Source organism: Oxyura jamaicensis, chromosome 7 (assembly GCF_011077185.1).
Source record: "Oxyura jamaicensis isolate SHBP4307 breed ruddy duck chromosome 7, BPBGC_Ojam_1.0, whole genome shotgun sequence".
NCBI lineage: Eukaryota > Metazoa > Chordata > Aves > Anseriformes > Anatidae > Oxyura > Oxyura jamaicensis.
In genome coordinates, this window is record NC_048899.1 from 20,515,861 (window position 1) to 20,531,772 (window position 15,912).

General features: G+C 34.8%; 1 protein-coding gene across 6 annotated transcripts in view; it reads left to right on the forward strand.

Annotated features, from left to right (window-relative positions):
* SCN1A (sodium voltage-gated channel alpha subunit 1) overlaps nt 1-15,912 on the forward strand; it is a 96,110-nt gene that overhangs the window by 4,584 nt on the left and 75,614 nt on the right. For 4 of the 6 annotated variants that reach the window (XM_035331319.1, XM_035331323.1, XM_035331320.1 and 1 more), the window contains exon 2: nt 2,585-2,664. The exons of 1 other annotated variant lie outside the window; for it this stretch is intronic. The gene's annotated coding sequence lies outside the window, so the exon portion shown is untranslated. Of the gene's footprint in view, nt 1-1,900; nt 1,918-2,584; nt 2,665-15,912 lie in introns of those variants that run through there. One more of the 6 variants, XM_035331322.1, reaches the window with a different exon arrangement.

Genomic DNA, 15,912 nt, shown 5'->3' on the forward strand with positions numbered 1-15,912 from the left:
ACATATGAAAGGTGCAAACTTTTCATATCATGCTTTAAAAAAAAATGCAAAAATATCGCCCACCACACCACCACATATTTTTTTCTATTAACTTTTCAGAAACAATAATATTTTTAAACCTGCCATTGGAGATGTAGGCTATATACCTTTTTTCTCAGTATCTGAGTGTTCGTGATTGGATGTATGATGGTGTGTTTTAACTAAATATTTAGTGTCTTGAGGTTGCTTGCTGTGTTCTTTTAATCACTGTAATATTTGCACAGAAAATATTTTAAAATGTTTGAGGTTATATTTCATTGTTCTTGTTAGAACAACATTTCTATTGATAAATACTTGCAAATTAGGTATTATACTAAGAGACTCCAAGTGTTTGTGGTGAAGGGCCGAGTGTGTCAAGCCACCACTGGGAGCTGGAGAAATTTACATAATTTAGATTCAGGCAAAATTTAAGCAACCAAAACTTCATGATATACAAATATTAAAAATGAATAAATCAGAACAACACTGAAACTGAATGTAGGGGACCAAATTCTCTATATCTGCCTGGATCACTGAACTGCAGTTTATGTTATAATATCTGTAAGTATCTGTTATATCACAGATGACAGCCTTGTTGTATAAAGGTATTAATTTATTTTATTTTGTTCTATCTTTACATTCCAAAAATGCATTGCATAACGAAAAACTGTCTTTTTATTTTTGGCCCTTCTTCTGTGCACCTTCCACCTTCCTAGTGACTGCCCAATTTCCTACCATACCGCACCCATCTTTTTCCAGCATGGGTGAAACTATGGTTTTCAAGTGATTGCTGATGGTTGCTGATGGCCATCCCAGTTCCACTTTTTTTTTTTTTTTTTTTTTTTTTTTTGTCAAGGAAGAAAAGCTAGAAATGTATAATGCTGTCTGATTTAGCTCAAAACTGAGACTGATCCAGCACAGCTGCAGTTTGCTGTATTAGTATTTACTGTTATTTAGCAGTCTGAATTTTAAAAAGAAGCCTTTTTTGTTTAGATTCCAGATCTGGCTGCCCAGCTGCCATCTGAAAACACTGTAACGTATAGATCTGACACTGACATGGCAGTCATGTACCAGGCTGCAAGACTGGCAATGCAGTCTGTAATAGATGGAAATATCATATGACTCTACCAAATGAACCTTTTTCCTTTTTATTTATTTATTTATTTATTGGCTTGAAACCATGACTAAACATGTTGAATCTACCTCTACTACTCTGTGGAGAAGTGTAGAACAAGCATAGCAGGCCAGAGGCTGGCAGAGGCTGGTCTAGAAAGCTTTCTGGTGCTTTCGTAATGGAATACCTGTACCCAATTGACATCTCACGTTTCAGAGGCAAACAATTAACGGAAATGAAATGAAATCTAGTAAGAATTTTTACTTGTTTAACACTGGATGAGGAAATCTACTTCTCAGCACAATCCTTCCCCCTTGCTGAAGGAAAATGGAGCTGTAAATTGTTAGCCACTTAAAAAGCTGCTGGGAACAGGCAATTCACGGCTTTTGCCAGTAGATGGGGCTGTCCTTCAAGGTGATGTCTGTATCCCCTCGGTCTCACTCCATCCTCCCCCCATCCCCCTTTTAATTTATTTTTTTTTTTTATTTTTTTCTTCTGGCCTGCTATTTGCTGATTTGTATTAGGTACCACAGAGTGAGCCTCAGAACAGGAAGCTGAGGATGAAGCAGAGAGGATACTGCAAACTGCAGGTTTTTTTTTTTTTTTTTTTTTTTTCCCTCTTCCCAATGCGAATGCAATGCAGCAATTTGTGAATACTTGGTAATCTTGGGAATCTGAACACGTTTATTAGAGAGAATTTCATCATTGCTATCTCTTGGTGTTTTGTTTTGTTGTTTTTTTTTTTCTTTTTCTTCATAATATATTTGAAATTCATGTTTTATCAGGTAAGCCAGCAGGACATTAAATCCTAGACCTCAGTTCAGTTACATTATCTGTCCATATGGGGTGTCCCCCCCCCCGACTTTTTTTTTTTTTTTTTTTAAATCATATTCAAATGTTTGCTTTGTAGTTAATGCTAGCATATAAGTAAGGAGAAAATCCAGTTTGGTGGTTTTAAAAATGTTTTTAAAGATGCAGTCAGGTGTGTTTAGCAGTACAATATTTTGTTACAAGATGGATTTCACTGGACTTACATATTTGGATTCTTGCCTTTTTATTTGTTTGTGGGTTTTCTTGCCTGTTTGTTTTTTGATTTTTATTATTCAAGATTTTTCCCCTAAACTGTTTAGAAGTAACAGAGGTTATGTTGTTCCTTCACGTGGAAAACATATAAAGGGCTGACCTTAGCTTTGCAGGAGTGTACAGCTTTCCTTCCCATGCAGAAGCTCTTCTTTAAGGCTAAATATCCAAATGGTTGGGTTTACTGAAGGGGGAAGGGGCTCCCTCCTCTTTCTTTTCCCCCTTCTTTCTTCATCTACCTCTTCCTCCAGCCTTTCTGATTAGGTACTTCACTAGAAAACCTTGTTTTTATTTACATACAGATCAGGACTGGTTGTAATGCTACAGATATAATTCGGTTCATAATCTGAACCGTCTTGCTTTTTCAAACAGCACAAGAAATTTGCCAGGTGGACATCAAGCTCTTTCAGCGTCTTTTCTAAAATGGATTTCTTCTCTGCTGCTTGTCTGAGGTATGTGCTTAACACACTCCCACTGAATTCATTTGTTTTGGATTGGGCTGGCTGCTGCATCCCCTCTTTGAAAAAGTTGTGGTTGCTCATTCTGCAGCATTTGAAAATTGATTTCTGTTTTGCTGTCACTGTTAAAAATCTGTCCAATCTTATTTATCATAGAAATGCTTAATTTGTCGTTATGATGTTGAACTCTTGAGTTGTATTGCCTGATGTTAGTACTGCATTCTTGAAATGCACCTGCTTTTTCTATGTTTTTCAAGCTTGACCCTTCTGTTAATATAAAGTACAAAGGAAAAAAAAAGACTAAAATTGTGCTAAAAATGACTCTGAGAATTAATGTGAAGCGATTCTCTTGAGCCTAATTTGTGTGATCTTGAATATCTGCTGAAATATTTAGACACAAGAAAACAAGTTAGAGAAAGTCAGCCTTAATCTGATTGTCCTCAGTTAGTCAAGTAGAGTCACAGATAGTTTTCATTATTTTAAAGGAAGTAAACATGGGGGGCGGGGGGGGTCGAGTCAAGTTTTTATTGTATAAGGAATCATATAATCTAAACAATTCTAGGGAAATTTAGGTTAACAACATCAATTTGCATAGTATCATTTTAGAAAAAAAATATATGTACACGAAGCATGACTATAATGACTTTCAGGAAAATTATGTAGATATATATAATGGAAACATATATCCTAAAAGATGTTAGCAACACTACTTTATATCAGTGGTAAGAATATTTTACTATGGATCATTGAAATCTATATTTCAATTGTTATATTAGAACCTTAACTGGCTTTGAAGTTGCTGGAGTTGTAAATGTCGAGAGTTGGGAAGCAACTCTCAAATGACAAATGACTGATTATCGCATTTTAAAAATTAAGGTGGCCTTGAAGTAGAAAACCTTTAGCATGTCAGTGAATATGACTCTCCTAAATGCATTATCCCAATGCCAAGGACTTTAAAGGACAGGTGATTGTTGACTTTTAAAGGTGATATCACTGCTACTATCTGTATCACACCACAGCCTGCCCTCTTTTCAACATTTGGGCTCCTATTCTAGGAGTTTTTTATATTACTAAGAGAAGCAAATGTGTTCAGGTAGAAAAGCCAAAAAGCTTAATACTGGATTTCTTCCCTTAAATGGTATTTTTTGGATCCTTTTGGCTAACTTAAATTGAAGAAATTGTGAAGATTGCTCTGCTCTTGGATATGAGAAATTGTCTGGCAGTACTAGGAAGAAGTGGGTACTTTGCAAATATTTTTTGAAAAGTGGCACAGGCTTGGTCTAATTTTGTGTATGTAGTTAGAACTGTGTTCAATACTTCTCTAGATATATATGTTTTCTTTCATTTTATTAATTTTCTCAAATCCAGTACCAACTCACCTGCGGAAAAACATGCTGGGTCTTTTCGGCAAAATATTATTAATAGATTCGTTGATTCTCTTGCAATTGCAGAAGCATATCCTTCAGTTGCTCCACTGAAGACAGCTGATAGATATCGAAGGCAGTAGGATTCCACAGGAGTAAGAGAATGCTTTATTTGGCCTGTAGACTTTCTGTTGATGCCAAAAGAAACACAGCAAAAGACAAACCAAATTTCCTTTGCTGGCAGATGTATTAAAAATTGAACAATATATATCCACACTTGTAAACTGAGAAAAAATATGATGCCATCAGTAAGACACATTAGATAAGGAATACCATTAGACTTTTTTTAGCAGAATATTTCAGAACACTTAAAAGATCAAGTTGCTCAAAGGGAAAAATCATAAAGCTGAACTATTTTAAAATGGAAAAAAGAACCTTTGGGTAACTTTTACCCATTAAAAGCTAGAGATGATGTTTCTGAGTGAGCTGATTATTGTAGGGAGATTGGCACTATCATGCAAAATCTCCAAATGTTTTTCCCAAAGGTGAATAGTTCTGGTATATGTCACTTCCATTTTTCTAGTTGTAGGTTTATTCGCAATGGATTTCTATCAATGAGAACTTCCAAAAGTTTTATGGAAACATTTGAAAATTTGGTATAGGTAATGTAATTAGTTAAATTTCAAATTTAGACTGAGAAAATGTAGTGTGTTCTGTAGCCAGGTTAGTCCAATTTCTGTAAAATATACTGATCATTTTTATTCAATTAGTAATATTTATTTAAAGAATTACAGTAATGTCTTAATGAATACATGGGTGTTCAGTGTTTTCACGTCTCCTGTCTCTTACATATTTTTGTGTCACCTTTTCCATTTCCACCATTGTGTGTCATTCCAGGGCCCCTTTCAGTCTTCTAATGTGCTATTTAGCTCTGGAAAAAAAATAAATAAATAAAAATTGATTTTATTTTGAGCCTATTACCAAAATTCTGGGTAGCACCCTGCCATATTAAATATCACTTGAAATACCACATTTCTGACTCAGATCCTATTTTACTTATTGTTTGCATTTATCATCCCCAGAAGCTTTCTGTCTCCTTCCTCTGTGCTTGGAAATTCTGATTATATTGCTTTTTCTATACGTAAGTTTTTATCGCTTTCTGTGTCAGCAGTGCATTTCTGTCTTTCCAGTGTTCTATTTTAAAGCATCTCTCCTCCTTTTTTATTTGTTTCCCCATTTTTTTACAAGTCTCTGAGAAAAAGAGGACATGACACCCCTCCATTTTTGATCTCAAAAACATCCAGATCAGTTTGTGCTCTTCCCCATCTCATTCCATCTATCTTGATAATTTATTTCAATACCTTGTTAGCATGTGGATCAATCTCCTTCATTTTATTTTTACTCCTTAAACAGATTCTCTAATTTGCTTACAGAATTTTCTTTTTAAAAATTACTTCATAATACAATTCATAATACTGAAGATCATCATGATAAACAACAACAACAAACAAATCCTGTCAAGGTCAGAAAGAAAAAAAATAGGAATAAATCTAGGGGCTTGTGGGACTCTAATAGGCTTTTTTAATAGTGGTTTTGGTCAAAGATGACAAAGCTAAGCAGCAACTACTCTACTTTTTAACTGAAGTAATGGATCTGAAGGAAGCTTTCAAATGTTTGGTTATTTAAGTGCATTTTAAGCCAGTGACTTGATGGTGTTCCAGATGTATTGGCCTGCAATGCTTCCATCCTCTCATCCCTCCATGGATTCCATTTTCTACTTAGTCTTTAATAGTGTTTCCTTCAGAGGTCTTTCATTTTCTTTAATGTTTTAAAGTATCTGACTGTTTTGTTTCAAATTATTATCAGATTTACATGCCAATAGGAAATCATGACTGAGATCTTTCTGAGGAAAATGAGAGGTGCTCCTTAAAGGAATGCCTCAACAGGGCTCTTACAGAAGCTTGGGAAGGATTTCTTGAGTAGGTCTAGAAATGAAAATGGAACGAAAGAGGCAAGTGGATGGTTAGAAGCTGAATACTGGAGATTATTTTTGTTCTCTGCATCCATAGCAGGTAGCACAAGAAAGAAAACCTGCAGAAATAGACTCATCCAGATGAGATACCGGGAGGAACTTTCTAATAGCAAACTTTCTAATGGCAAACAGTTCTAAGAGAGTGTCAGGGATGCTCTGAAATCTGTCATGAAGGTCTACAGACCTTCATGGAAGAGGGTAGATGAAACATATGTTGAGAAATAGGTTTGATCCTGCCTTGGGCAGGGAGGTGTAGTAGATGGCCTCTGATAATTGTTTCTGACCTTATTTTTCTGTGAGTCTACAAAGTAGTAGATACCCAAGGAACAACACCCTTCCAGAAAAATACAAAAAATACTTCAAAAACAGACATCCTAAAAGATATCTTAATTAGGATTTAATTTAGGATCTTAAAATACATAAGCCACTGATACTAAATGGAAAAAATAAGTTATCCTCAATTATAATAAACAAATAAATACATTCTTAAAGATTAAGTATGTGATCCAGATGTTATCTGGAAATCTCACCTCCAAATAATAATGCTTTCAGCTCAACTTATTTTCTCTTTAGACATACTAGGGGAGATAGATCAGAAAGGATGACCCTTTACCATGTTCTCAGGACTTCATATTGTCTCAAACCAGAAATTCTTACAGAAGTACTACTCTGAATTATCAATGATACCTGCACTTCAAGGAAAATGGTCTAATTTTATTAGATATTTGGCTCCATCTATGCCAAGACAAAGTGACGTGAGATACTCTGTTTCTTCAAAGTGTCTTGTCCTTAAAAACCTAGTGACCATATGCACCCTGTCTACAGGGAATGCCTTCTCATGTGAGCTAACTCTTGAGTTATGTCCTGAAATTCTTTGGGAAACTACTAACTAAAATGAGTGAAATCTGTGCCAGGGTCAACTGTATTTAATGAGAGATGCTTGTGTCCCAGGATACAGGAGTATTTCTTTCCATTGATTAATGCATTGGCTCCTAAGCTACAGAGGAAACAAAAGAAATATTGTTTGTATAAATATGTATCCTAAAATATCTATATATTTACTTGGGAAGAGCTAATAAGATTTTATTGTGCACAATATTTATTTAGAGTATGACTTTAAAATAGGCTAAATAAATTCACAAACTGGAATAACATGATAATCAGGTAGAGATACAATATTTTAACTTTTGAATTAACTATTGAAAAGGAAACAAATCAATATTGTCTTGAGTGTCCTTTAGGAACTTTATACTTAGAAAAAAACTAAATTTGAACTGTATAGCTTCTTTTTTTTTTTTTTTTTCTATGACAGTTATAGAGGGACACATCTTCACATAGATTGCTTAATACTAATTTTAAAAATTTAATTGAAGTCTGGAAGATTGTTAATCAATACTTACAAGAAACGCAAGACCAATTTAGAAAGTATCTGGTGAAATCAGATGCCTAACTGGACTAAATCAAACCCACACCTGTTTTATTTCTTTTTATTAATTCTGAAAACTCACATGAAAAAGTGTACACAAATCATTACAAATACATTTCCGTTTAGTGGCAAAATAAATTGATTTTGTTTAACAAGTGATCAGTAAGACTTATATAGGGTGTGAGAAAAGAACGCTACACTCAATATACATAAAACATGATGGAAAAGAGTACACTTCAGCTCCTGGTACTATTTCCTAGTAAAGGAAAGCTTTGTAAAACTGTGTTTGCTGACACACCTAGATGGGGATGGCTTGCCAGATGTTACTTCAGGATGTTGTGTTGTCCAGAAACAGAAATTATGTTTCTGCTAGAAAAGTGTAAGAATTTTTTCTGAAATAATTTTATTATACTACAGAAGCATATTTTGAAATACGAAAATAAAATTTCTAAGTCTGGTAAAGATAATGAAAGTAAACAAATGATTTGCATCAGTAGTGTTAGGTTTCCATACTATTCCTGGTAGAGTAGCAAACTTAATGATTTTATATACTTCAAAGGACCACTAATTTTTCAAAATTACACTGTAACTCATTCTATCTGGCAATATCAAAGAGTTTCTGAACAGTTACAGATAAACCTCATATACTGTGAGACAGTTATCCTTCTTTAAAAAATGAGGAAAATGGAGATATGTTTGTTCCAGTCATTGGACAAAGTTGTCCAGGTGGAGAGTCTCCATTGATGGAAATACTCAAAGCTTGATTGCACATGGCCCTGAGCAACATGCCCAGGGTGGGTTGGAGTGGCCAATCTCCAGAGGTGACTTCCCTCCTCAGCCAGTCTCTGAGTCTAATACAAAAGCAAAATTTTAGGAGTGTACAGTGGAAGATGTCCATAGCCTAGCCATCTGTAATAAGTGGCAACTATACAGTAAAATATAAAAAATTAGACTACAAACACAATCTTGTGTTACCAGGTATGAGGACTGTCCCTCCTTTGAGGTTTCATAAATGGGACATAAAGTAGACAGTAGTTTACAGCTTTATTGATATATTTATGAGCAATGATGCTACCAAAATAAAATAAATCTTAATTATTTTAAGTACCTTTTAAGTAGAATTTCAATCAAAAAATATTTTATTCAAATGATTTTTTTAGTCTTTTCTTTCTTAAATATTATTTGAAAGTGGTATTTTGCAACACTGACCGTCCAAACTAGAAGGAACCATAGCATCCTTTGGTTTGCTAACAGCAACATGTGCTTTAGTTATCACTGCTATCAGTTGAAAAGGAGTAACAGTTTAGAAAGACCTACACATTTTGGACTTCTTTAAAAACCTCTACTTATTATATCTAATGCCAATCCAGGAATTCTTACAGTTTATGGGAGTCCTACGTCTGCAGTCTGGTAGAAGATTCTCATATCTCTTAGTATGTCTGGTAATTTTGACTCTAGGTTATATCCTGTCTAGCTGCTACACAGCCTGTCTGTGAGTCTGTCACTTATGGGCATTGACTTCAGACACACCCTCTTCTTTCCCCTCAAGAGGTTTCTGTACATCTGTGAAGCCTAAGTTCAGGTTAACCCTGAACCAGCACTAAGTTTAATGGCTCTGCTGACAGAAACTAAAATGCATACTTCTCAATAGCAGGAAATAATAAATTACCAGACTTACTACCAAAATAAAAGCAAATTAGGTGATACAGTACCCCTTGTCTTATGTCCGTATGCCTAATTCCTAATCAATAGCTAGCACTGAGTTTCTTGACCAAAAAGAAAAAAAATAAAAATAAAAATAAATGTTGTTGTCGATCAATTAAAAAACAATGTGGTGGAGTAATATTCATTTTTATTTTTAAAAGCTATTTCTCTGTTCCAAAACAGATAAACAGATCTCTCTTCAGGACATGTCTTCTAGTAGTAAATGTCTTTTAATAAAGATTTTATCTCCCTTTTTCTTTGGCCTCTGCCCATAGGATTTCTATGGGCATCTCATCAGTGACATTTTTTCAGGGTCATATGCCTAGCGGGATTCTGAAATGCTGGTTCTGGTCTGTTTTGTCGTTTATTTTTTTTTTTTCCTCCTCTCCAGTGACTAAAGATTGACTATGAGCTAGAGCTAAAATTTCATAAGATAGGTCAAAGCTTACATGTCTAAGTCTATATTTAGGTGCTTAGACAGAGAAATACAATGTTCAAAACAGTGTGACAAGAATTTCTTATTGGCTTCCGTGTGAATTCTTGATTGCTTAGCACTTTGGAAAAGAATGACTTATGCCGTAACTGTTCAGATAAATTCCTGATATGAAATATGAGCTATTTGTTCTCTTTTGTGTGAGAAAAGATTGTGAAAATGGCTAAATAATGACTGTGGGTAGTAAAATTGTGATTAGCACTTCTCTGAAATCCACAAAATAAGCAAGTTACCCGTCTCTTTAGTAGTCTGCAGGTCTGTTTTCTCTGCATAATGATTCTAATTCAGGTGGCTCTCCTGAAGCAGTAATTATCTTTAACTTTCAGGGATTATAAATATATATATGTATATATGTATATTTATTTTTTTTCTTGAGATGTTGATGGGTTATCTCAGTTCCAATTCTGCATTGAAGATCTGTAGGGCATATTTTTACTGCTGGAAGTTTCAGAGACTTTGTTCTTAAAAACTTTCTGCTTTCTGGCTGTCAGGCTCTGCTACTGAATGCAATCCATCATATCGATTATCCAAAGTACACAATTTTCAACTTTAATACCTCTTAAATTCCAGATTCTTACCTGGAAATTGTTCTACTTCAGTTTGTGCCCATATTACCTGTTGTCTTGCATACAGATGGATATTTTTGTGTAGCTATTATAAGTAAGGGTTCTTCTATGGAATCTAAGAAACAAATCTGTATGTACTACTCAAATATGGGGAGAAAGTGAATTACTGCCCAACAAAGCATGCTATCTAGGTGTAATGAAAAATGTTAGGTAGCACAGACAGAAATAAGACATTTAGGGTAAAGTTATTTTGGTAGGTGATCAGCCAAATCACAGGAGAGTTTTGGAAGATATCTTGAAAAATAATAGGTTAAGAAGACAATAATGAGGAAGCTTTGCAGATATTAGTTTCTGCTAAATGTTTCTGGGAACCTTCTTCGAAAGCACAATGTTGCTGTAAATTGAAAGTTGACAAATGGAGCTGACATCTAAAAAAGGTGTTTGTCATAATGAAGAAACAGGCTGCAAAGACCCTCTGAGAAGGGGTTCTATAGTTTCTGGGAATTGGTACAGCAGGATGACATGGCCTAAAGTCACCCTGCATATGGGCACATCTTGTCTGATAAGGCCAAAGAAACTTTCTTTCTCTTAAGCTTAACAGAAAACAAAGAGAGACTTAGACATTTATTACCTTGTGGTTGTATAAGAAAGATTCTGTCTCAGAAATGTATAGAAAAAAATACAGTAAGATTTAGGCATAGTCTGGCTCCAAAACTTTGACTCCTGAAACATGTAAGAGTTGGATTTGTCGTGAGTGCTAGTAGCATAGACACCACTAAGCTTGGCAGCCTTTAGGTTTGGTTGCTCACCTTTCATGTGCCAAGCTAGTGTGTTAAGTATTGGCAGACTGGAACATATCACTACACCTAGAATTTGAAAACACTTTGTACCTGCAGAGGTGGTGTAAAGAAGTCTCAAGTAATTAAAACTAGGGTCAGCAGGGCTTCATATACACTGCTGTTTCTAACTACACAGGATGTTTCTGAAGGGAGCTTGGAGACCAAAATAGCTACTACCATATATTCTGCCTGCATTCTTCAGTATGACTACATCTTGGCTGTCTGCTGTTCAGGTACAAAAGCAAAATTGTACCCTGAACAGGGTACATCTGCCTAAAGGTACTTGCTGCTGCAAACTTGGAGATCTGCAAGCAACCTGCTTCCCAAATCCAGGTGGAGTTCCTATAAAAGGCAGTATAGACAGATACATATTGTGTCAGGAGCAGCTTGTGACAGAATGCAGCTTTGGCTAAACTCTGTAAAATATAGTACAGAATTAGCCTGAGAAAAATAAGTTGAAAAATTAAACATATTTTAAAAATAGGCATATTAAGATTTGATGCTGTAATATAGACTACATTTTCACTGAGATCCCTTCTTATAGGTCATAGTTTCTTCAGTTTCTGGGACAGGCTGTGTAAGGTACCTATTCACATTCTTGTGCTTCTGTTATGTATCAGACCATTGTGTTCTCACTGAAAAAAAATAGTTCCCGTTCTACGCTCTCATAACCACCAGTATTACCTTTAATAGTTGCTAAAACATGTTAGGATTATGCAGGTGTTGATTCAGCAACTTTTTTTTCCCACTCCCTCTTCTAGTTTCACTAAATTCAGTTTCAGGTTTATGTTATTACAAAGATACCTGAACTTGGAGATGTATTCTATCCTTTTACTCTTGGCATATGCTGATGAGCACTAGGACAGTAGCAGAGACCATGTGGAGAGAGCACAGTTCAGCCAGTGCACTATTTATTCAGCATTTTGGACACCACAGTTCCATACAAGAATTTGTGATGTGTTGAGTGTTATATCACACAGTACAGGCTCAGCATTGGTTTTAAACATGTTGGTAGACAGCTCTGCCAAATATCACAGTCCCGTGGCCTATTTTGTTTGAACAGCTCTATCACAACAAAAGTTAAAGTGAAAAAGACTGAGAATTACTACCTCCTCTCCTTTCACATAATTATTAAGCAATCCTGGTAAAGCATGGAGTCTTTTACAATGGTAGTAGTTTTGATCTTGGCCTTTATTTGTTTGGGAACATTTTGGCTACATTCAAATCTTTCCCCACTTTCTGGCTTTCTCCAAGCTTCTGCTGTCAACCTGTAATACACCCAAGAACTCCCTCACCACCCAGCCCAGTGGAAAACCTATCTTCAGAACCTGAAAACCCTGAACTGCTCCTAACAAGCCCCAAACTACCCCCACCTAGCACTCAGCTTCCGGAAAGCCTGGCTACCTGGGAAGATGAAAGTAGACAGGGGGGGAACACAGCTGCACCCCACTCCCTAGAACCTGTTTACTTAAAGACAATATTTGTTTCAAGCTCCTCATGGACTTGACAGAAAGGTGAAAAAAAATCAGGAGGTGAGGGGGAGAGTTTGATTAAAAAAAAAAAAAAAAAAAAAAAAAAAAAGAGGAAAAGGGAGAGAGAAAATTTGGATGCAGTTTTCTTGGATTTTCTTATGACTTTCCCCAGACTAAATCCATGCCACCATCCTCAAGCTTTCCCACTCTGACAATCACTTTCACAACATCTATTTCCATTGACATTGTATGTCATATGGCTTGTAATGTCATATGTGAAGAGCATTTTACCAACCCACAACTTAAAGCCTGAGAATTTGCACTAGAAAGAGGACCTCCATGATAATGATTTTATCAACACTACATCATTTTACTAAGTAGTTACTAAATGATGGGTATGTATATTTACATTATTTGCAATAGTGCTTTTATTAATACAAGTATCTTGCAATTATTTTTAATGCATTAGTTCTACAGCACTGAAATATCAAAATACGTTCAGAAATAGAAACTGCATCTTATCATATATAAATGCCTACTGGTAAAATTTCATTATGTAAAAGAAAATTAAAGGGAAGTATTTCTCCAGGTTAATGTGCATCTACTTTAAGGTAAGTCAAAGAGTTTGAATTGAAATAACATTTTTATATAGCAAAAATCAGAATTTTTCTTCAAGGTACAATTAAAGTGATAAAATCTACCTGCATGAATGAAGTCAATAGAACAGCTTCAATAGGATCAAGAGTTCATCTGTTATCTAAAAATAAAAAAATAAGGGGGGGGGTACAATTTTAAATCGTAGAGAAAAATGAGAATTTTAAGAGCAATAAATATGGAAAAGTATCCATTTTATCACTTACAAAAAGGTGTAACAAACCAGTTCTTACTCAAAATTGCTGAACCCAGAGAAGTCTGTTTTATCTGTAACTTTTAAAGATTTTTTCCCTCAGAAATAGATTGTTTGATGTAATTTTGATTTATAAATATATGCATATAATAATATATGAAGTCCCCCATTCATCCTAGCCTCAGTCAATGTAACATGATCATTTCTAAGCTTCTTAATTGTACCTGTTTCCCTCAGCCTTAAATGCCCTTCTGTTATTTAGGGCCATGACCTACATGTTGCCTTAATTTCTTCTCTGACAGTGTTCATTGTTAAAACACCAAAGACTTTATTTTCATAACTGGATATTATCTTTTATGTAATGCATTTATTTCCATTATTCTTCCTGATCCTAAACACATGGTGAAATTCTTAAAAACAAACAAACAACAAAAAACACCTTTGGCTTCTCACTAGTTTATACACATGCAACAAGGTGGTACGTATGACATTTGCAGAAACGTTATTCAACTCTGAGTCTGTCACAAAATTGTGCTCTGCCTTCAAATGCATTGATCAGGCAGCAAGAATGACATGCTGAGGAATGCCTCCTGGCATTGTTTCTCAGCTGGCTGTATTGTAAATCGGTACTTTACCCTGGGAGTGGCTGAAGTTTTCTCTCATCTAGGCAGACTAGAATTAGCTTTCATGCTGTTAGCAGAGTAAAGAGTTCTGGGAGAACAATGACTAATCCTCTCATTTATCTTCAAACTATTTAAGATATTGAATGGCTATAAGATATTATAACTCAGTACGGTAACTTAAAAATCACTGTTTAGAAAAAATATATATATTCCAAAACACTCTAACCTCAATTACAACATTAAAAAATAGTTTAGAACAGCAAGAAGCTGTTTAAATCACAAATGCAGGAGTACTTTTAATCATTAAAAAGACAAATGTTTATTTTGAATTATAAGAAAAGCTGAAAAGCATTTTAATCATCAATCTCAAATCCTTTAAAATGGGTAAAGTGTGTTATTTCCCCCAACAGAAAAGCTGAGTTTGAGATGTAGCTGCCTTTAGTCAGAGCTGCCATTGTGTGCAATGTTCTCTGCTGTACCATGTCACTGCTCTTATTTGAGCTCTTATTCACATGAGCAGAAAAACATGAAACAGATCTTATACCAATTTCAATTCAACAGCAACATAGAAGCCTTTGAATTTATATTTTTTATTACTTCATTAGTTTCTTTTAAATAACTTGACTGCACAATTTATGTGCATTGAATTGTAGGAACTGCAGATCTTTCCTTTTTCTATTTCTGTACCTATATTTGAGAAAGGTTTCTTTGCAAAATAATCACTAAATATGCACTACAATCATATTTTTAATCACACAGTTAAGAACTTATTTGATAAAGTAAGTGTAGCCTGGTTTTTATTAGATGATCTGGTCTTTCTGGAAGTACCAGAAATGGCTCAGAATTTCAGTGACTGAGTGTGTTGCTCCAAAATTTAGTATCATTTATGCTATTTTTAAGTAGTTAGCTATATTCCAGAAATTTCTAATTAATGGTCTTCTGCTTTGAGTATTATATCACATTTTGGTATAATGTGATATTTACTCATTTCTGCTTTATTTTTGTAACTCTTTTGTCACCTGCAGTGTACATTTTGCCTGTTTTCTCAGTACACTTATTGCAAAATTAATGAATTTAATGCTATTTTTCTGTGCTGCTAAACATTTAATGCCTCTGTACTGCACATATACATTATGATTTATTTTAAAGAAGAACATTTCTCTAATTTTTCTTCTTGATCAACCTTTGGATTAAAAAATAGCAGAAAACCCCCAGATCCAAATACCAATAGATTGCATAGTCTATAATTGTATCACTTCTAGCTTTTGAATGGACTATTATTTATCTTTAAATTTTTATATTTTCAAAATAAAATTAGAATCCTGAATATTAATTGTAGGGTTAGAATATAAAATATTATATCACTGGAAACTCACCAGCACCTTAAAAGAAAAAAAGGTGAAATCTTTGCTTTTAAATAAATGTCAGTGTGGCTAACAGTCTTCATTGAATGGTTTTCAAACCACTGCTTCTGCAGAAATACTAATTCCCAGGCTCTGCCTTTCTTTGCAAGTCTGAAGCTTTTCATAATAAGGCTTTGTTCAAAGGGTGTGGCGGAGGCAGCAGATGCTGCTGCTGCTGCCTGTAGTTAACCATTTAATAGCAAAAGAGATTTCATTGCTGCTAGTAATTTTTGAGATTTTTTTTTTCCTTCATGAAACTGAAATTATCATGAGTACAGACTAGGATCTTTTCAGATCTCATAGAAGCTGAACACTGGAGGAAATAAATGAGAATTTAAAACAAACAAACAAAAACAGTGAGATAAATCTTGAGAAATGATTGGAGAATGTTTATACACAAAGCCCAGTTCAGCTGGGTTTCTTGAACCCAACTGTGATTATTTGGAGTCGTGTTACAGCCAGTGATTCCTATA